The sequence below is a fragment of the Ciona robusta genome, chromosome 1, assembly GCF_009617815.1.
Source record: "Ciona robusta chromosome 1, ASM961781v2".
NCBI classification, from domain to species: Eukaryota; Metazoa; Chordata; class Ascidiacea; order Phlebobranchia; family Cionidae; genus Ciona; species Ciona robusta.
This window is the reverse complement of record NC_143235.1, coordinates 9,076,021-9,098,851: the sequence shown is the minus strand read 5'-3', so window position 1 is coordinate 9,098,851 and position 22,831 is coordinate 9,076,021. Positions and strand designations below refer to the sequence as shown.

The 22,831-nt window shown below is 41.6% G+C and overlaps 1 protein-coding gene and 1 long non-coding RNA gene across 2 annotated transcripts in view; one reads left to right on the top strand and one right to left on the bottom strand.

The window, feature by feature from the left end:
* LOC149742821 (uncharacterized) overlaps positions 1-22,831 on the top strand; it is a 29,867-nt gene that overhangs the window by 540 nt on the left and 6,496 nt on the right. Inside the window, exon 2 of the mRNA XM_089893756.1 lies at positions 296-360. The gene's annotated coding sequence lies outside the window, so the exon portion shown is untranslated. The remainder of the gene's footprint in view (positions 1-295; positions 361-22,831) is intronic.
* LOC149742822 (uncharacterized) lies at positions 5,715-19,395 on the bottom strand. Its single transcript, XR_016387328.1, has 2 exons — positions 14,396-19,395; positions 5,715-13,866 (listed from the first exon to the last, which is right to left on the bottom strand). It is a non-coding gene; the product is annotated as an uncharacterized LOC149742822 (long non-coding RNA).

Sequence of the window (22,831 nt, the reverse complement as noted above, 5' to 3'; positions counted from 1 at the left end):
TGGTGGCAGCATTGAGTTCAAAATATTACTTGATTATAAGAATACTGAATTATAAGCTTGATGTGCTACCATTGTAGAAGTAATTACTCCTGATGTGCAACCAACCTTGGTTGACTTATAATACTATATTGTATAGGTATGTTACCTTTAACATAATAATACATAAGTGTCATGTTGTGCAGGAAAGACATTATATCGAGTCAGGGTGTTAACCTAAAAATTCCACATGTTTACTTTCTAGTTAAGCTTGGCTTAATTTTTATATGTTATTGACAATTCGTACATTTAACTGCAGGTTCGAGTTGAAATCTGCATTATTCATGTGAAGATAGAAGCTCCTATCATAAAAATCAGTAAGTGGTGAGTAAACAGTGTTTAACGAGATTTATTTTGTAATCACAATAAAAAAATACTTTTAGATTCCACAGGTTAAGTTTTCTTATATTTTTTCATTTGTAGTGGCAATGGAAATGGGAATAATTGGGTTAAAAGGATCTGTGTTTATTTTTGAACTCTTATACCGCGCACGTTAGCATGTGGTTTAAATATTCTCCAAACTCGTTCGCTAGATGGCGCTGTTAAGTAAAAATGATCTTTTAACTGGGCTAAAGAGACGGTTTGTTATTGTGCGTAAGCAGTAACGTTTTCCGCATACAGATACAGTTTACCTTTAAACTGTTCGTTAACAATAATCTAATACATATTTAATAAATCGTGCTAGGTATAACATTCTAATTATTTCTTCAGGCAATGCATTTAACAATTTAAGTTTCATGCTTTATCAGCAGCACTTGGTTAATCTTTTTTGTGGAGTTTGATTTGTAATTTGGTATTTAATATTTAGACACTTGTGTAATTCAATCGATTGTGTTCAAACACTCGACCATCACGCCACCCGTCACGTGTTTTCCGCTTTCAAATTTTGTTTTGTAGGGCGATCGAGCGTGCTGCCTGAACTCCATAATTCTGCGCAAATGAGTAGCTCGATTATTGCATTGTGTTGTGCCCTTTGTGGGGTTTCTAAACCTCGTGTTTCAAAGCCTTTGCCAAGTCTTTCAGACTCTTGAAACGGACCTATATGAGTTTGTAAATTGTAGCCTATTATATATGCATTCGCAGCATATTATATGTGAGTTTGCAGCCTATTATTCCACGAACACCACTCGTAACAGTGCCGCTTTGCTCTTTTTGCTGTGACACCGCTGCAAAATCCTGCACCCATGTTATGCTGAACGCGGCATTGGTTCAGGCCCATTTCCTGCGTTCGTTTTATAACCCGTCCAGTGCATCCTTTTAACTGCTTGATCATCACAGTCCCGCTGCCCAAATGAATAGTGTATTCATGCCGATGTTTCATCACTCGAACCGAGCTCACGCCACCGTACTCAGCTGACCCAAACCACATTGAATATTTTTTGTTAATTCAGCGGAAAAGACCATTAAATTCGTCCCTTTACATACTCCCTTCAAACCTTCGTAGTATCTCAATGCGTTTTTCTTATTAGCTAATTAGCGAGCAGTCACAGCGTAAATGTTTCCCAGAAATGTATGTCAATTTTCCCAAAATCAGGCACTGGGGATTTTCGCTTTCATGTTTACATGACATGCTGGTTCGAAGCTTCTCTATATTGTTCCTGTTGACCGCAATCTGGTTGGCTGGCTCTGCTCACGTGTTTCCTATATTCATTTGAAGTGCAGAGCAGATGGCACGTGCGTCGAAAATAGCTAGATCAGTTTACACAGTATTACGTAAAAGTGTCCTTTGCTCTACTGTAGTATTTCTCTATTGTTAATTGAAAGCGAACTCTTAATATTGGAAGCAAATTCGTGATAATGTACCATGTTTAAATTACAAATGGCCGCTAGCGGGTGCCTAAAGACCGACTTCCTCCCAATAGCAGTACGTTAATTTTCTATTCCCATTTCATGACTTTTCGCAGTTATGTGACTGATGTACTTCCAGCAATCCTTACCCTGTATTGAGTAGGACACGTCCTTACTTATTCATAAAAACCTTAGCTTAAAATTTCAAAAATGACCAATTTTGTCGTATATATGTCTAAACACTATCTATAGCATGAAAGATAACAATTTCTCAACTTCGATTATTGTTTTTGTTGTATGGTCCTGCGGTGCGCAGTAATTATTGAACATAAATGTTAAGTCGTTGGAGCACGTTTTAAAAAATTACCCCCTCCCTTTGTTTGCAAAAGCGATGACGAAAGAGTCATCCAACCGCACCAAGTGCTCTTCGTTCTGTAATGCTTCTCGATTGCTCGTTACCCCTTCAATAAATCCAATCACGTACTACTTGCTTGTCGTTTGAGTGCCCTCTGTGACGTCGATTTCGCCGCGCAATGGGGACCTTGCGTTCATCAAAACGCTTGGCTTGGAGTTCCCCGCGAATAAGCTGTAACTGCTGTATGTTGCACTTTTCACAGCTGTTCAGGTTCATTACACGAACTCTACCGCGGGGGTTTCATGCCCGAAACGTCTGGGGTAAGAAGTTCGATTTTCCTACCGGCTTTTTTCCCGTATTTCTAAAGTAGTTTTCAGGCAATGTCGTGTACTTGAGTACCGTGTCACTCTTGTATGTTCTACTTAACCTTCCCTTAACCGGTAAGTTGTAAAACCGCAGAGTTCAACTGCGTTTCAGTTCGACGTTATGTAGTCATGGTTTTTGTCAAATGTGTTTTACCCAAGTGTGGTTGTCATGAAAGGTCGGGACTCCTGTTTTTATTATACCAAATCATGAAATGTTTAAAGCTGTGGGTTTTTAAATAGAACTCAGTTCTCACGGCGACATGGTCACGTGTTGTCTGTGTTACGTCACAAGCCAGCAACCTGAGAAGTCTTTCCTTTGTGTCCAATTCGGGTGAATGGGACGAATCTGACTTCAAAGCTTCAGGTACAAAGCGTCAGATTGTTTTATTACTTGAGACCCGTATTCCGTAACACGATACTGAAGCATTGACTATTCGCACATGTCTACGCAATCCTGGTGCCAACCACAAATACGCATATCTGTTAGCACAGCGGAGCCTCCGAGGTCGTTTCCCATTTTTTATCACCCGCAAACCCAATTTGCTTCAAGTTACCAGGGTCGTCGGGTTTAAATTAAAAATTCAATCCACTGGTTTTCGATTGTCCCGTGCGACATTAGCGAGGCTTCGGCTAACGAAAATAGAGAACAGCTGATACCGGCTTATTAATAATTAACTTGCACCGGCCCCGTCTTTCCCTCTATTCACGTGCTCAACGGGTTTCTTTGTATAGAGCAGCTCTCAGCGAAGGGCTCGGCGTTGCAAAAGGTCAGCGCTGGATGTTATATAACTGATCCCAACCAAACATCACGCCATCAATATACGTGGTCGTTGACCTAGGTTTGAGCGTTAGATCATTGTTGACCAATTTGCTGAGTGTCCGTGTAACTAAAGCTATGTTTACCGACAAAACGTTCACGAATGTTAATTTCGGGATCGTTTTATGGGTAAACACATATCAACGGAGGGCAATTGGTTGTTTTGCCCGCTTGCATAATTGTGTATGCTTGTGAAATGCTTATATTTCATACGCCATTTCATGTGACTCAGATTGGCGTCATTACTGTTTCTTGTTATTGGTGAGCCCCTTCAAGCGTGCCTGCGTCACCACTTCAATTGTACGAGCACCCTGTATTGTTAGTAGTCCTTATTATATAATAGCATGACGTAAGGCTTAATTTGCAACGTATAGTCTTTTAACTGTTGTTTCAAACCTTCTTTTAATCCACCTTAATTTCTCATTACTTTTATCATCCAAGTGCTTTTCATTCAACGGCTGATTGGTGAAACAACAGCACCGTGTGGCAAGTGACACTAATATGATCCTTGATTACATACGTATGACGCATGTGCCCTGTTTATGAGTGGTCTGTAAACAACGATATTCACATCAACCAGCATACGTTTTCCCCTTGATGACCCTAAAGGGTTCACAAGGGAAGTCTTCGTCTCTGTTTTCCGTGGCGTAAATCATTTATTGAACCCTTGTTTTTCATTAACGACAATATTGCTCTGTTTCGAGTTGGAGTCGATGTATGCACGAAAAAAAGGTTGTTTGTTTGACGTTTATATGCCCTAAATAAAACATATTTGAATATGAAATATTGTGACTAAAATTGAGTCTTTACTCTTGTTTTACCAAACCTGGCAATGTAGCAATAAAGAATACCCCAAAAACCTCTGTAAACAAACGGTTTGTTTCTGACTCTCCGGTAATGAACGGATTTCCGCTAAAAACTTGGGCTGTTTTATTTGCCTTTTTAAACGAAAGGGGAAGATTAACTTTGAATCACTTTAACAAGAATGAAATTGCTATCCGTCCAATAGCTCTGATGGAGGGACAATCGTCGCTGATTTACTTAAATTGTAATTGCCTGTGTTGTGCTCCCTAGGCGGTTATAAATTAGAAACAATTCGATTTGTCGGCCCCCGCAGAAGCCGTTGTAATAAAATTATCGCGCATGTCATTGTGCTTTTAACGGTGTTTGTTTTTTCAACCGTATATGTTGGACTTGACTTTCCGAGGTAGCAATTCAACAAAACAGTTTGCTTTGCGTCAACTTTGTGCAACTCAGCCTATATCAGTCTGAAGGAGTTTTATCAGCCACTTTGCCCAACTCAAACACGGACTTTGGCCAACCTAAACACGCAAACATTTAAGAGAAAGGGCAAAGTCGGTGGCGGTCGGTTTTGTTCCGAAGCTAATTTACACAGTTTTACAAAGGCGCATTGTTTATGTAATTCATAAGCCATTCCGGACCTTTAACTCTTTGATTGTACCGTATGCCGGTCTTTTTTTGTTTCACATACCACAAGGAGAACCCCTGGCAGACATGCTGGCAATGCATAATTTCTCGGGTAAGCAGATATCCCAGTCTCCTGTTTCATAATGGTTTAGTTTCATTTCAAAAGTACCGTGTTACCAATAACCTGATTTCCCGAACCGCGCCGCTCGCACACGTGCTCTGCAATAGATTATTGCTTGGTTCCAAACACCACACGCGTGATCACACAGATTTCCACGTGCTCCAGACTATAACTGAACTCATATTTTCAAAATGTACACGCGCTGACGGCGTGAATATTGTAATGTATCCGCAGGACAATACAATAAATATAGACGGGCACATGAGCTACTTGCGTTTCGTTTCACGTTGAAACAAGAAAGCGAATCCAACCACCAACCCCCCGTTTTTGCGCTACATGCTAATTTTTTTGTCCTACATGTTAATTTCCTAGGACAATTGCTTTACAATATTAAGGTAATTATAGTGTGTGTTATTCTCCACGGAGATTTTTTTCAATTTTTCGCTATATAGGTAGACACTACTGGCTAACAACGTGCTAAAACATCCGTTTGTTGCTATAAATAACACGTGTGTTTTATTTTCTCATCTATTTCCAAAAAAAACAGACCAGCAGTTAAAGTTAAAGGGTAGGGAGCGTCATCTGGTGCTAATTAAATTGTTCGACCCATTTCTCTCAAGGCAATACACCGTCTATTTAAATGGAAACCTAGGATTACTTCAACAAAACAGGAAATTGGTTCAAATAACCAGTTTCTTAGCACTGCACGTATGAAACGGGTTATTAAGTCTAATTCTGGCGAAAACTTTTATACTGCGGTTTTTCCGGAGTTATATTTATAAACGCGCCCGTTGTTTAACCGCAGGTTATCATGTGAGTCTCTTTTCGTATTACGCATGTTACCAGACTATACGTAGCAGTCATGTGCAAAACACATTTGCGGTGGTTTCACTCGAACTCGCTCGGGAACAGATTCGATTATGACGCACAAGCTGCTATATTGCGAGTTTACGACGCAGTCGTTAACCGTATATTGAGAACCGAACGGTGTGGAACCTCCCTTTGCCTCATTTCTAATCATGTAATGAAGAGAGTGCGTCATACACGATTTCAGTTTACGTCATTTGTGTATTACATCTGTTAGTCACACACAACTCCTTTATGTATCTGGTTACAAGTATCTATGTAACTCTGATTCGGACAACGGTCGTGGCTAGACTTACATGGTTACCTTGAAACCCGGTCTTACGGAGACGAAAGATGTTGCAGTGGTCCAAAATTAGCGACTTACGTCTTTCAAACCAGATCTACGTCTTTTAAGGGCACAACCGAAAGTGTTTTATTTATCGGGGTCAAACCTTCGGTGTAAATTTCTCCAAGACAGAGGATATGATGACGATAATCGTTGTTGTTGCCGGTACACTCTTTGTCCAAAAACACGTCAGTATCTACTCCATTTAAAGGAGTATCAAATTAGGGACGTTTTTACATTGTCAGGACATAATACCGGTAAACAGAAATGTGAAAACAGTTGCGCAGAACCGATTAGTTCCTCCTGCTTTCTTCATTATTTCTCTTGTTATGCAAGGTTTTACCGCAAGCGGACGAGGTTTATTTACCATTGAAAATGTTTATATTGCCTAACGCGAGCGGAATTTCGTGTACTCATTCTCGGTTTTAACTCAAAAGTAGTTTCTCGGTTTTAACTCAAGTTCTATCGATCCAATGCGAAAGCCTGTGGTGGTCGTGCACGAGATACCTTTGCTTTACCGTTTTGTTGTGTCTTAACCTGCGGTTCCCGTTGACATAACGTTATAATTCCTTATCTTTGGCTTTGCTTGTTGTTTAAACTGAGATTACATTAAAAAGTGCACACCGTGAGTACACTATTAACGGTTCCACGAAATGGTCAGTGTTTGGTTTATTCCGCCTGTATGCAAATAATAACTCGATCGATCTTTGTGTAGGGAGTGGATATTGTTTATTGTTTAGCAGAATTATCAGTCGGAACTTCTGTCATTCATTTACATTGTAGACTTTGCACACCTGCATGTCACGTTTTCTCCTCACTCGTTTCCCGCATTACACAAGAACATTTTGCACATGGTCTCATTGCTCTCCATGAGGACCAACTGGGCACAACCTGTCATTTCTCCCGTCTAGTGAGGTAACTGTTGATTTATTTAAAGGCTCCCACGCTGGCTTCGTCAGCACAACTAACCAACAAGCGTGGGCTGAACAATATGGAATTCACCTTCCAACATCGATCTAATTACAAACAGACCTAATCGGTTTCCCTTATCCAACCCAAGCGTAGACAAGCGGGGCTCTCGTGGCCACAAATTCGCCGCGTCGTCGTCTTTCCAAACGCGACTTTACTCCTCGGAATACAATAGCAGCTCCCGCTCCGCTGTTTGGCAAAAGTCGGGGGAATTCAGTCGCGACATCTCAACGACAATAGCGCAAATGTGATCGTGATGGTTTGGACGCAAATGAGGGATTGAAAATCGGATGAGTGATTACACAAGTCGGTTTGGGACTGTTAGCAACCACCGTCGTGCAGACTTCCAACTGCGATTCACACGAATCGTTAAGGGACCGTCTCTAAATATTTAACATTGACAGTGTGCCATGGCAACCCTCGCCGCAGAACTGTTGATCACTGCGGGGATTTACGGCGAGTTGTTGCGTTACATGTCCACGACAAACACTATTAAACGGTGACATTCAGTCCTGCGTGCTTTAATATTTACATTGTGTAACTCATAAATTGTGGGGGTGCCGAAATTACCGCCACGCTCTTGGTCAAATGGTAGTTGTTACACCCAAAATTGAATAGATGCCCGCCCAGTGTATTTGCCGAAACCTGGTTTGGCGTGCAAGCAAACAGGCAACCGCCAACGATCTCTTTTGAAATATCAATATCGATATTTACCAAAAGCCACGAGTCCCACGGACCTGTTTAACATTTCATGACAATATCTTTCAAAATGTTCTTTGTTCTGCTCTTCAAATTGCGATAGCAGGCTCGAAATTGCTGTTTGCGTTGGGGTATTTTTAGACATTTGAACCTAGCGTTTACTTTATGCTCGAACTTTGTCCTTAGGTTTATTAGCACATTCTAAACAAACCAGCAGGGGTGTGCCGAAAGCTGCTGGTCAAATCATTAATCATTTGTCTAAATCAAGTCCCTTGTCGTTAAAGCTAGTAGTGAAGGAACACTTCAGCGAAAGCGTCAATTTGTATTTATTACTGAATCTACGTGCACCGATTGTTGTTTTAAACGTAGTTAATGAAAAGCGATTACTCTCTCTACCAATGCTTCCCGGACCCTTGGCTGGGTAATTACTTTCCAAGCACTCGGTAGCTATGGGTTTGTTATTACAGCCTGGTGGTGATTTCATTTAACTGTATAAAATCGTTAGCTGCCAATGTCAATATTGCCATGGAGGTGCACCTGTGCGCGGTCGAAGCGAGCAGATTCCTGTAAAGCGAATTTTGTTGCTTTCCCGTAAAAATCTGCGATAGCTTTAGTGAATAGCATTAGTCTAAACACTCTTTTTGGCTCGAAGTTTCACGCCACCGTGTTTACATCGTGAATAAAACAGCAGCCCGATCAGCTGACCCGGTTCTTTGTTTGCTTCAACCCTGACAATAAGAGGAACTGCGCCGAAGTGCTCGTTTGCGATTTAGCCGTGTCAGCAAAATTACTTTTTACCACAAAGAAACCTCAAGGGTTTTGTCGATGAAGAACGGCGAGGCGATGGGTGTATAATTTAAACTGTGTGCTCACTTGACGCGCAGACATTTTCAGTATTATACTTTCTGTCATCCGATAATAATATCGCTATTTAATGACACAGTATAAAGACATTATCTTGTTTGTGCATTGGTATTAGATCGTGAATGGATTAAACCATGCGGCCAAGCAACATTTTTGATCAAATTACATGCGATTCGATACTAATATATATTTTAATACCTCGTATAAAGCGCTTAAGCACTTCACTGCCGATCTGATCCGCAGCCAGTGTCAATTATCGCCGCATTCAGCGGGCAGTATGAGTCATATCACCAGCCATATCGGGCTCGCGCAAGACCACTTACGTCACCCACGCGTTTGCAAAGGTCGTAAGCCTATGAACCGAAGCGCGGCTTAAACGATTGCGGCAAAGAGCTCGTTGAATTCTGCATTTAAATTAGGTTAACGTGTTTACTGCTGCAACCAAACTAGCGCGCGAAGTGGAATAGATTTTGCAGCATTGCAGTTGTAATCAGAAATTTCTTACGTAGCGGAACACATTAGCGCCACCGTTATGATAAGCACGAGTCGGATGCCGGTTCTGAACATTCACATGACCGGGAGTGCGGTAGCGTATATGTATGTTGCGGTGCAAAAGGAAGCGAGATTATATACGCTATGCAATCTTTTCTCAGGTGTACAGTGTACACACGCCCCTTGGCCTGGTTTGCACATTGGCCAATCCGACAACGTAACAGCGTTCTTTCCCGCGTCCCGCCCATGAGCTTTGACCTGCATTTTTTGCCTCAGTTAATGATTAGTTTTTAAATTCGCACGGTGGCGTTATTAATGTTGATATAACGCTTAAACATTCGAAATCGTACCCTCTTTAAATAGTTATAGCGAAACCAGCGCCCTATATTCGTCACGCAGCTGTGTGTTCCGCTTCAAATTGGTATTCATCCGACGTGGCATATTCAAAACTCTTTCATTTTCAGAGTTTTTCAAAACAAAATAAACTTGATAAGTATATGTAAAAAGTAAATTGTGTCCTTTTTTACTTATATTTTTCAACTTAATACGTGAAGTTTTACTTTTACCACTTTTATAACTATGGTATTTAAAATGTCTCTATCCGGCCCCGTGTGTTAAATCCGGATTTACTGTTGGTTCCGGGATCCCACTGCGAAAACTGTTTGTTTGAAACCAAGGCACATCGATTTTCCCGACAACCTTTTAAGTGTTTTAGAATATCGTTTATAGATGGTTTAGTGGCCCACCCGTTTCTGAAGGTAATAAGGTTTTATGAACTATAGTGTGCAGGTTGTTGTTTAAGTTGCGTTCCGACCATGAACCTATGTTTTTAGGCGTAACTTGATCATCTCATAATCGACTGCCTACGTTTGGTTACGCAACACTTGAGTTTCGGCCGCAGTTGTAAATACGGAGTCTCCAATTTCTTCCTTTTCCCAAAAATGTGTTTACGGGGGTTTTGCCGTATAGGAACGAAGCTTCCAAGACTTATCTCTCTTTGTTTTTACTCAAGTCTTGTTTACTTCGGGCTTGAGATGCTTTGCCTAGGCTTCTTGCCATGCTTGACCTAGCCTCCGTTGTCGGGTCGTAGAGTCAGGTTCTGTTACTTCAAGTTGTGGTTCGTCTGAACACAAAGCGTGGCGGCGTTCCACTGGAACCGTAGTGAGTTTTTGCCCATGTAAACCCATTTAAAGGCGCCGGTGCAACCCGTGTTTTGGGTGTCAGCGTACGTTACCTTAAATGAATTTGCTGTCATACTGTCGGGTTAAAGCAAAGCACCTGTGACTATTGCATAGTACAGGACCAGTACCTTTGTATACATACATACCCGCCTATAGCGTACAAACACCGTGATTGTTGAGCCAGAATGCCTTCTGGGAGTTCGCGTTTGAGCGACGATGTGGTCGAGAGACGGATATGCGAAAATATAAGTCGCTTGCGCTAAAATTCTATGATTAATAAGTAATGGTGTTTACGTTGGTTTCTTTTCTGCTCTCGTCCTAAGACAAGGATGGCGTTTTTCTCCTCAGTTCCACAACAACATAATGGGCTCATTCTCGGTAATAGTCAGCTGCATTCTCTGCAACTGTTACCGAAAACACCTTACGCCATACCTTTCGACCCACTCTGGTTTTCTTCGCAAGGTGCGCTATATTGGTCACAACAAACAATAGAGGTTAACGCGCGTTTATAATACAAACGTTCGGTTGAAAAGGTCGTGAACATGATGTAGATTACCTACGATGGTTCGTTTGCATGTACCGTGTTAGCCTGAGGCCAGTTAAGTGGAAAATGACTTTTCCGACTTGACAGATGATGGCCTTAAAAGAATTTTAAGATGTTTTACCTGTGTTATTGCCCAAAAGCTCATTTTGTCGACAAAGAAAGGGATATTATGTTGCTAGAACCCGACAGTGGTGGTGAAAATTAATGGTTTTAGTCTTGCCATCTTCTTATTGAAGATCTCCTGTGGCTCTGCGCACCAGTTTGGCAAATACAAAACCACAGAGGAATTAAGTCACAGCTGTCTTCTAGAAACCTAGTAAATTCCTCTCAGAGTCCCCTGGTTCCACAGAACGACAGCGATTGAAAACATGTCCTGCCCCAAACGTGAACCTATTAAGTTTTCATTAGAATGCCGCTGAGGCCTTCCAGACCCCCCCTGTCGATTTAGACGCCAGTTTAGTGTAAACAAACTTTTAATATATGGAATACCGATCGTTTTGTTATTTTTATCGGAGCTACATGTGACAGGGTCCACAAAAGTGTTTACCAAACGTAAAACCAAATGAAAAAATCGGACCTGCGTGAATATAACATTTGTAGAAACATTGGATCTGAAGTGATGTTTTTAAACAAAATCAAAATTCTCATCATGACTACGATGTATTGTTCGACCCCCTTGAGGGGCATACACATAATTTACAATTTTCGATAACGCGGTATTGTTATGTAGAACTCTGCAACGTCCGTCAATTTTCATGGTTATTATGGTTTTCTTGTTCATGTATAGGTCAAAATCGTTATCACGCTAGGACTTTTTTGGTGCATTAAATTTCCAAGAAAAAGCCTTTTTATTCGTGCACGCGAATGTAATCAGATTAAGCAAGCACAGCAAATAAACGCAACGCAACTGTGCTGGTGGACCCTTTTTCGCCAAATGTCTTTTGTCCTCTCATTTTGCGTGACCCTCGTGAGTTCGTAGCACCTTGTCGAAAACAACATTGCCTTCTTCTCTTCGCTATCTATTTACGAGGAAGGAAATCGTTGCCTCGACGTCGAGTTTTGTCGTTTGTTATGCATTGCCTCATCGCATATAACTAAAGCTGCACTCGTGCAGACTCATTCAAGGCATATTCTATCTCCAAACTCAGTTTATTTATATTTTAGACATAAGTATGTTAACGTAACTTGATTGCCATTATTTACAATACTTCCTCTAACCCAAACCAATGGCAAATAATGAAAGCTTTTCAAAGAACCAGACAATGTATATTTGCTTTTAAAACCAGTTTTCAGGTGCTCAAAAAGTAGCTGTTTGCGTAGCTACAACATTGTTTCCAATACCCGAGGGATTTCGCTGCACCATGGGATAGAGATTAATATAAATAGCGTACTTATAACCGGCAGAAGGCAAATGGTCGTTGCGGTTCTCTCGGTTAAAGTGCTGTTACGTTCGGCAAACCCAGCTTTTAGCAGCCTACAGCCCCCTTGTTGCATGCGGCTTATGTAACTGTTTCTATTTTCGTACAAAGTGCACGGCTTGTTGGTATCGTATTACTTTGCTCGATACCCGTGACTTAAACGTCAACAAAATCGTGTCTGGATTGCTGTTTCTGCTACAACAGCAGATTATCCAATTTAAGCTTCACATGGCTGCAACTCCCTACAATGTCCATCGTTAATGGAACCAAGGAGCGTTTTCGCAAATAATCTAATCCTGCTTGGTTTAAATGTTCGTCCCCAGTAGCCTAGTAATAAGGTCGTGCAGCTCTTGCTCATCATTCAGCAGGAGTTTATTACTTGTGCGTTAGGTCGTTGAGTCAATATTACGGTGTTCCACACGACCGCGTCCGAACAACGAATCGTTGTCTTCCACAGCAGCGTGTCGACTCGCCGTCTCAACAATGAACTGAAAACGCCCTTTAAATCCCCAAAAGTACGCGCTATAAGAGAACACGCTAGCCACTGTCCATTTTAGTCGCCCTTACCTTTTACAAATTAAACTTTTACTCTTGTCCACGCTACTTGTGTTTGTTGTGATCGTTTGCACGAAACCGAATAGGAATTTTGTTTTTCGCTGAAGGCTCGGGCTGTAGTAAAACTTATTTATTTACCTCCATTGAATGCCAACACGTGTTTTTAACCACAAAAATAGATTTCTCCCTTATTAACTGTTTAAACGGTTGTTGTATTTTCGAAACTAGGTCAGTTGACCGCAGCGTAAAGTAGGTCAATGCTACCTTCTGCATGTAACGTTATAGATTCAAACTTTGGATTTGTGTCAATTCGTGTTTCTCCTTGTACCAACACCGCCACCGCAAATGGCATTTAAACACATTTCTCACGGATTGGATTTGCGGCAATTCTTGTTCAATGAAATGTCAAATTCGTATCAGATCAGCCACTTGTTCGATTAATTGCATTCGAAGGTCAGCTTTTGTTCAATATTGGGAGTCGCCAATTTAAATCACTTCCTTTCCCACTGCAGTGACGTGCGCGAAGCTTGAACGGAGAAAATCTCCCAATCTAACCGGTCATGGCCTGCTTCAGCCAACACCATGCACTGAACTACCAATTGGCCTATTAAAATAACCGGATGCGCGCATTTTTCAAGCATCCCAATAATTGCAGCTGCGCTTGTATTCTAATCGACCTGCCGCAAACCCAGGAGGTATAGAAGCTGCCACTCCGGAAAGCTCCGCTCAATCAATTGTAATTTATCCCAACGAACCATGTTTCACACACACCTGCACCTCACTTGTTGAATCATGATCACACATTGGAACCGGTTTTTTAAATTGCCATATGACTCAACCCAAAAGTAAAGGCGATCATTTTTTTAATATATTTGTTACTTGTAAGGGGCTTTTAGAGTTTCGCATGATTATGCTTCTGCCGGGTCATACTGTAACGTCATCTTTTAATGCTTCCGTCTGGGAGGAACTTAACGTTGTTTTTGTTGCGTTTTTTTGTCTACGCCACCAGACACACCAGTTGCTTTGTTCTGATCTTGCCCTTCTAAAGAAATAACGAACATGTTACGGGGTAGTACGTAAATACACTTTACACAGCAACTATTAATCAGTAACTGACAATCTCAACATCGCACTACAGTATGTCCTAGTAACACTGAATTTGCACATTACTCAGTGTATGACGTAAACTTGGAAGTCTCCATTGTTTGCACTTGACACTGGTTTGTTTGCACCATGGTTGTTGCTCTACTGGATTACGTACGTTCTAATTCAATATTGCTTTTGGGTGATGTAATGCTAGACTAGCCAACCTTTACCGAGCGTAAAGGATTCGTGTTTACTTCGGGTAAACCGGCCCCCGCGCAGTGTAATGTGGTAAAACACGTTGTTAACAAAGAAAAATATCGCGCGTTATTTGTACTGTAATGCCTACAGGGTGTGCTTTCTTCCCGTATATCAACCGTACAATTTGACAGCTGAATGCAAAAGCGATTAAGTCACAAAGACACTTTACATATTTGCTGAAGGCAAAATAAATATGCTTGTCGCTATCAGTACGGGAAACTCTTTACCAAGTTTAGTTCCTGCTAAGTTTCTCACATGCAAGTTCCACAATCGTGACGTCAAGTTCATACGTACACGACGAAAATAACCAAAACGCGCTCCTGGGCATGTCCTGGAATCGCGCCCATTTGGCTGTGGCTAGGTTGTGCAGGCTTTATTTAAATCCAGTTGCCGTCATAACCGTGTTGCGGCTCGTGAGAAAGGCCTATCTAATTTAGAACAAAAGTTCGCAAAGTCGTTAACCGTTCTAAAATATAGAGCAAAGTCACGAGGCCAAGTTTATACGATTACCTGGTCACTAAAGTTGCCAGTCCGTGTCACTTTCGCCCAGTCGGCAATGAACATGCGCAGCAAGCGTATCACGTCAAATTGGCGTGAAATTTCCGCATGAGCGCATCTGCGCAAAACGCGTTTTAAAATGTAGACTTTACGGAGATTTCCGTGTTTAAACTTGGCAGATAAGAGCCTGCTTTTGCGCACTCGGTACACAGATCTCTTTACCAAGACGAATGGGGTTGTTTTCTCCACACCGCAGGGTTGCCTTGGCGCCCCTTGGTCCCATTTGTGTAGGTACAACATGGAAGTCGACGACAAACGGCTGCAGCTTCTTTTGTAACTAAATCCATCCACTCGAAGCCAAGCTTAAGTGAGCTGAAATGCATCCTGTTGTTTCCGTTACCACTCGACCGATACCACCGAACGCAAGACAGGTGAAGGTTTACTTGACTTGCACTAAACGGGCAATTATGAAAGAAGCAAAATGTCTGTACCAAGATCTTATCTCAACCGCAGTTTACCGTCTAATGCTCTTATGGATGGTATTGCAATACTTCAATCCGCGATCGTTATGGTGTGTCGACGTCATTCTATCTCCGCACAGTTTGTGTTACCAAGACGGGTTGGTGTTCCACAGCTTGTGGTGAATGCAAACGTTAACAGAATAGCTTACACAAACTCTCCTTTTATTGCCCTATATTTTTTGAAATTCCAAATCACTGCAGAGTGCAATGACAATGCAATACTGCGTGGCATCTCGAAAACATCATCTGGTGAATTGTAAACACTCGAGTTCTGCCGCATCACGGCCATTACTTATACCCTGGGAATATCTCGATGTCTTTGATTAAGAGCGTACAGCCTTTGTAGACCAACACTTACGCAATGACACGTCAAAAATTGCTCTGGTACAATGCCTCTTTTAAAAGTGCGTATTATCAAAGAATCCTATAAATCCCGGTTGCAGAAAGAGCACACTTGCTTTTCACATGTCATCTAGTATATAACCTCCGTATATGTTTTTGTCGACCAAGAAATCGTTTCTTGGAAATGCCGTATATATTGAAGCTTTGTGTATTAGTATGAAGCCGATCCGTGTTTCTTTCGATTAATCCGCTTTGCTCGTGGCTATTCAATGTCTGAGGCGCCAACGATGACCCGGCACAATAAACAATTGCGAAGTATGGGGAGAATGATCTATGGCTGCTCTGTCTTGGCGCGCATATGGCGGTATCTTATTATACGACACACCACAATGCTCGTAGCCAAGCCGGACGCCGCTTGTTTCCAATCAAGCATCACCACTCCTTGCGGCGAGAGATGATCGCCACTTCAAAATTGTATCAGCGGAGCAAGAAAAACTATCAACATTGCTTTTAGCTGGCATGCTGTGATCCCAGCTAATCCGGTCCGAGCAAGCCTACGCGTGTTCTGCAACCCGATGCCGTGGTGCCCATCAAGTGTCCTAATTGCTTAGCCGATTGTAATTGTTATTTGTTGTGAAGCACTAGCATAGTAGCGGGTGTTGCCCACGCGGCATTGCTGCAGTGCAACCCGATCTCGTTACAATCGGCTGCTGCTCCCCGCTTCTTTGTTTTTACCCCGCTTACACGTTCAGTACCCCGCGTAAGCCCTTTTACCGCAGTTCGCTGAAAACAAAGATCATTTTTACAACTAAGTTGGGGCTGTTTGGTAACAATTGTTCACAGTGTGTGGTTAAATCACGCTGCACCGTTTCACCTCAAGTGCTACATCCCGACCATAACCTATTCAGTGTCACGCGGCAATTAAACTTGAAATCCTAGCGCGTGGCTCATCGCAAGACCCATCAAAGAATTTTAAGTATACTGGATCGTTCATAATGATACGTTTCGTTGTTTTCTTTAAACCGACTTGCACCAGACACGAAAATCGCAAGATTGAGAACGGAGAATTTCGTACACCACACAACCAAAGCTCTCTCCGAATCTATGATACCAGATTGGTCAACGGTAATAGCTACAATGCGCTTGTTTCCAGCTCAGCCTCAAACCTTGTGTATTTTTAGCTCGGCCATATCTTAAACCTTAACCGTGTATTTTTCGTTCCGTCATTATCTGTATTATGACAGACTCCTTCATGCTTTAGTCTCATTACGTAATACGTACTTATTTAAACTGCCCTTATAGGAAAGCTCGTTGGGTAGCTAACCTTTCTTGCGCTCTCAATTGCAGTAGGCCATTTAAATTTAAACTATAGGCTTTGAAATTTGTGAAGCGGATTTACCAACTACCCGTTATAGGTCAGCGGTAATTACTTTTATAAATGATATTTAAAAGCTCAAGAACCTTTATTGGAGAGTGCAGACCTAGGTTGCTTTCCAAAAGCAAACGCTTAAATTAATAGTATACCGCTTTAAACATATACGTTAACAGTGATTTGGGTAATTTATTTAGCTGGTTTAATTTTCCTCAAAAGTTTTAAAGTGCACAGACCATACAACGTCCCACATTTTCGTGTATAGAATGTCTGATTTAATGTTAAATCAAGGTGTCGCTTAATAAGTGAAAACCAAACTGCGTTTCTGTAACCACGTGCTCGACAGCAGCCTATTCAGAACAAGCTAATTACAATCTGCAAGTAACGATTCCTCTGTATATAGGCATGCAGCGTATTCAGTGTTGACAAACGGCCGCTTCTTCTAAATATGCGGTGGGTAATTGCTTGGTCTTAGGTTTGTAAGTACTTTGTTATGCCGTTTCGAACCATGGAATCGGACAGCACGACTGTTACCGACAGCTCCTATGGTTTCTATGAATCGGTTAATTGCTTGTATGGAAACCGATCTTCGATATCAAAGCTGATGATTAACTTAGTTAATGAACACTGTCGATATACCACGGCCTCATGAATTTAATTGTATCGTTTGTTTATAAGCAGCTCGTTCTTCTTTGGTAACAATACTAAGAGTAATAGAAAGTCCGCTTCAACGCCACAATCATTTTTATTAAACGTACACCAGCTGCATAATCACCAGTAATTTTAGCCAAACACGATCGAACTATTAACATCTGCACACTTCTTCGACGTCACCATTGATTAGCATTGGAAATCCGACAGTGTTAAAATAGCAACCAAACTTGCACCTGACAATCAAGCTACGTAAAGAATTCACGCAAAAAAATCTGACACGTGCATTTATGCATGATCACACTCGTTGTGACATAAACTTATCAGTTGTGAAATGTTTGGTTTGCTGCTGTATACGTGACTTAGTCGATTTAATATGCGAACGTGATGCCGAACACATACAACTTCCACGTTCGTTGGAGTCATTGAAATATAACGTCAAAGTGTGGTTACGGCTACGGTCGACGTGCACGTGCCTATAAATTTTAAACAAACCCAACATATATCATTGCGAAAGATTTATATTTTATTCTGAAGGGCGGGGTCTTCTAGCATGGCAGGCCATGATTGTATTTGGGCGTGGTCCTACACCCGGGGTGTGGGCCAGAGTTGACTTAAGGCCGATTACCTTAAATTTAGATCACAAAATATTTTCATTGTCCCAGCTTATACGAGCGATACGCCAACCAACATTACATCATCCTCGTGACAATAACTTCCTCATTTCTTCTGAAGTTTCGTCGTATGATAACCACGTGGCTCCGGTATTATCAGTATGAAATATTTCATCAGCTTATATCGTGTCAAAACAATCTTGTTGGGGTGTACATCGTCTTGGTGTAACTTTTATATCACTGTAGGCGTTCATCGTTTAGAAAAAACTACGCGTTTTTGTTGTTTAGTGCTAATTTATTTAGTTGTCCTTTACTATTCAAAGTTCTCTACTTTTCCACAGCGAACATATGTAGTGGTTTAAATTTAAATTAATAATATTGCAAACTGTGTACGGTGACAGCATGTAACAAACTCTCCACAAACAACAATGTTGCATAACCTAACATCATTTCGCCTCACGTCATCGAAATCCCGCTTTGTTTTGGTAACGCGTGTGCTTTAATCGTGCTATCAAAGCAATGCAATGTGTTGAAACCTTACTTTTTATGGATTATGGGGATTTCTTGTTGGGAGACGTTTAACCCTTTGTTTTGCTCGTATTGGCGACGGCAACGGGAGTCGTCTGATAAACCTAATATTCCCATGAACCGTTGGTAAAAGTTGCTGCTTCAAACCAGCATTCGCGCGATAACGAATTCCAACCACCAGCATTCAACCTGGTCGACCTACTTGTAAACAGTGGTAGTACTTGTATTCCACGAAGCAGCGTTTGATAGCCACTCCCAAGGAATTTTTTTACGACCGTCTTAGTCCATGTTACTCCTGTCGCCGCGAACAACATTTGCGATAAGACGGTAGTTAACGCATCTCGGACATGTTTTGCTCTCCTGTGAGACCTAGGTTTCTCCCTGTATTTCAACCATGGGTGTTATGTCTGCTGTTGTGGGTAGACGCCAGTATTTTTAGAATTCGCACGCTCGTAACATTGTGTTATCGCAAAAAGGCTTTTGCCTTTTTCTCTTATTTTTATATTAAGCTATTTATTATTTCAGATCACATAACAACAGGAAAACAAAAATTATATTACACCCTTCTTAGATTCCACCTCCTACCTGGGGTCGCATTTTTGTCGCTGGTGCGCAACTTGCTTTCCAGACATTACGTCATACGGGTTCACTTCGTGTCAACTATATTGTCGCTTTTTCGTCAGTTTATGGCGTGACCCTTACATCATGTTGGCCATAGCTCACGGCGACAATTACTTACCGTTAATACGTCATTTACCATCAAATTACCACGTATGTATGCACGACATAACTACGCCCGAATTAATGCGCGCTCCAATGCCCGCAGTCAATAACTTGACAATTTAACAGGTTTTTGTGTAAAATATTTTGACGTATAGGATAACGTGTGCAGCCAAATTTGTTCGGGGTTGCGCAGTTTTCAACGAAAGCTGTGGTATCCGTCATAATATACACCGGGGGCTTCCCACGCGACTTCACCTCGGTGTTTTCCCGCCTCCCTTCCCGTTCCGTTTGTTCACTCACCAAGGAACATATTTGGGTATAGATAGTGTTCCTCGACTACGTTGCGTTTTTTTCCCTTGACAAGGAACATTACGCAATGAACGGCATGCATCACCTTTTCGATACATTATGTTTTGTTTTTAAAGTCTTTAGTCACTGATACGTATTCAACTACGTAGCGGAAATTTTCACTCTTTGTGAAAATACACACACAGTTGTTGTTAATATTGAAAGGTTTGTTGTTGTGTTGGTCATGTTGTGACGCTGCTGAAGCGCAGCACATTCACTCCTACACGTGCGCCGCCATCTTGCATTACCGCATAACATGTGATGATAATTTGTCCAATCGCGTTTGTGCCGGCCGGCGTATGACGTAATTGCTTAATGACTAATCCAGTTCTGCTAATACCAAAACCACGTTGTCTTTAGTTGCCGCTTTTCTGATATATCGTTGTAATAATAAAACACCGGTACTGTCATGCACACGTCATGTAAGATTGCAATAACATGTCATTGGCATGTAAAATGTCACAGCTAAGCAATGCATGCGTGTTCTTTGAATCTGACAGTTTAGTCTCGACCGGCTACTTGTTATACGTCATAACAAATACATGCTATGCTGTAACAAAAACAAAACAACATGTCATAGAGTCATATAGGTTCTGATGAGTGGAAAATTTTCGCAAGACTCATGCATTGGTCAGCCCTATCTCTTTATTTGTGCAAAGTAACGTATACATTTACGTACCGGATGTTTGTGGACAGTGGCAAGTATTACGGTGGACTGTTTGTATTTTCTTCATGTGACCATATACTGCAGATTTTGCAGTGCGTCATATGTTTGTGCAACATGACGTGTCTCGTTATTTTTTTTAAATATGTGCTTATTTAATATTCCAAGTATTACAGTGACAACTAATTCATATACAGCTTCTACATAACTCGCACCAACGTATACGCCGCATTAGTCAACCTTGTGTGGCATGAAATTACCGAATTATCAAATTACTCAAACATCTAATTTGTGCGGGCTGTGTGGTGCAGAATGCAGAAAGCAATTGGCCTCCCATGCACGCCTGTCATAGGCATCAGCTGTTTTTGGATCTCCCGGAAGCGACCTCATGACAGATCGCCCATTCATTATTCATGTGTTTTTCACATGCTGCTATCAGCTGATCACAGCTTGGTCCTGTTGCGCAACTGCACGTCTTCAGCCTTTCCAGTCAAAAATTGGTATTACACACTGGAAATGGTGTATTCTACATTCCATATAATTTTTATTTAATTTGACCTATATTTCATATGTAATGAAGCATGCTTTGTCGTATGGAATCCTAATCGATAAAGGGTAAATACGTTCAATTGATTGACAATTTTCTCGTGTTTACCAAACCTATGTTGAACGTTGACTGCTATAGCATTAAACCATAACAACCGTGAATGCCATCATTATACCTGGAAATGCGTGGACAGTATACACGTTAAACGCTTAAAGTCGGACTACTATCTCTCAACACAAACACGCGACAAATTTACCAAATAGACCATTATATATAGGTCCTTATTGATTTTCGTTCAAACGCACAAAAAGCGAAACATGTGGGGTTCGTGCTTGCTTGAGCAAGCCACCCGGTTGACGTTTGATATTTTAAGAACATAAAGCTATATGTTCGTTTGCCATCGATCCACAGTCTGTTCGAGATTGATTTTACTTTTTACGACGTTTCTCTATTGAACGTAACAAACAACACGGGTTTATGTTGTCTTGGGAAGCCATCCCGGCGGTGCTTCTATAATTACGTTAAAAGCTGCGGCGGGAGTACAGTAGTTCCTCTTTCCTCATAATTTAGTGTTGTTCTTTCGTGCGCATAGATATTGGATAGGAAAGCTGGGTCAAACCGGTTTAAACCGCCCTTCTTCAAATCGCTCCAGCAGAGTGCGGTTTTGGGTGCTCGAAATTTAACGATGAGGTATCAGCTGTGGGTTTCTCTCTGAGGCCAAGTGCAGCGAATGCTTTCTCCTCGTCGCCGCGAGACGAATGGTCTGCGTCAAAAGCTCTTCGCGGCCATGACTTCGGCGCCGTTTCTCAGGGTTTCTAGATATTAGCGGCTTCAATCCATCGTAATTGAACGCAGCAATGTTCCATAGATATGGCGATACAGACTAACGCCAAACCACCGGCCAAAGATATCTCGATAAGCCGACACGCCGGTGAAATCGGTTTCACCAGCAACAAGTTCAAGATGAGTCCTTGCAGACAAATCGTGTTTATTTATAACCAAGCTGTCTCCTTGTGTTTCTTTAACGCAGAGGTAGTGGATCTTATCGTTCGTGGGTTTAGGCTTGTCGTTTATGGATAAAGCGGGCTTTGTATGACGTTTTCTCCGGATTCTATGTTGTACCATCAGGAAATCCATCGTTGTTATCCGTGGATCTATAAAACGGTAATTGATTTCACGTTTACAAACCCATATGAACCTCTTATGCCGCGTTTGAACACATTACCATGCCCTCTGTGGGACCGCCATTGCCGCGTAGCTGGGTTAAAGAGCATGCTGCAGGTCCGACTTAATGCCCTTCTCCTGAATTGTAATCATCTCCTCGATCAATAATACAAAGCTTGAAGACTTCTTCGACCGCTCCGTGTAACTCGAAGCCGAAATTATTCCGCGGCCCCCAATCAATGATAAAATCAGTAGATATTTGAGCTTCGATTATCTGTCCAGTGTGAGTGTTTATTCTACGTGGGACCAAGTGCACACGTACTTCGCCTCAACAGATTGCGGCTTCGCACCTCAGGCGCCAGGCGGCTTAATGCGTGTTGACAGTTTTTATATAATTGTGAATTGCTTCTCTTTCATACCCGTTGTCTTGTGTCAACCACACAGCAATTAGCTTCCAACATTGCAACCGGCGGTATTAGGGACAATAGTGAATTGTCAAGCGTTTCAAGTTTTAATAATTCAGCAGTCGACAATAACCCGCAAATCATATTGCTGTCCGCAAAGCTTAAAATTATAACTTTTACAATATAGGCAAATGAACTGCCATTCTGTTTAAAAAAATGAACCTAAAAGCGCGTAACGGCCGCCTGAAACTGGTTTATATTATACTGGTTTAAACAGGCCTCTAACC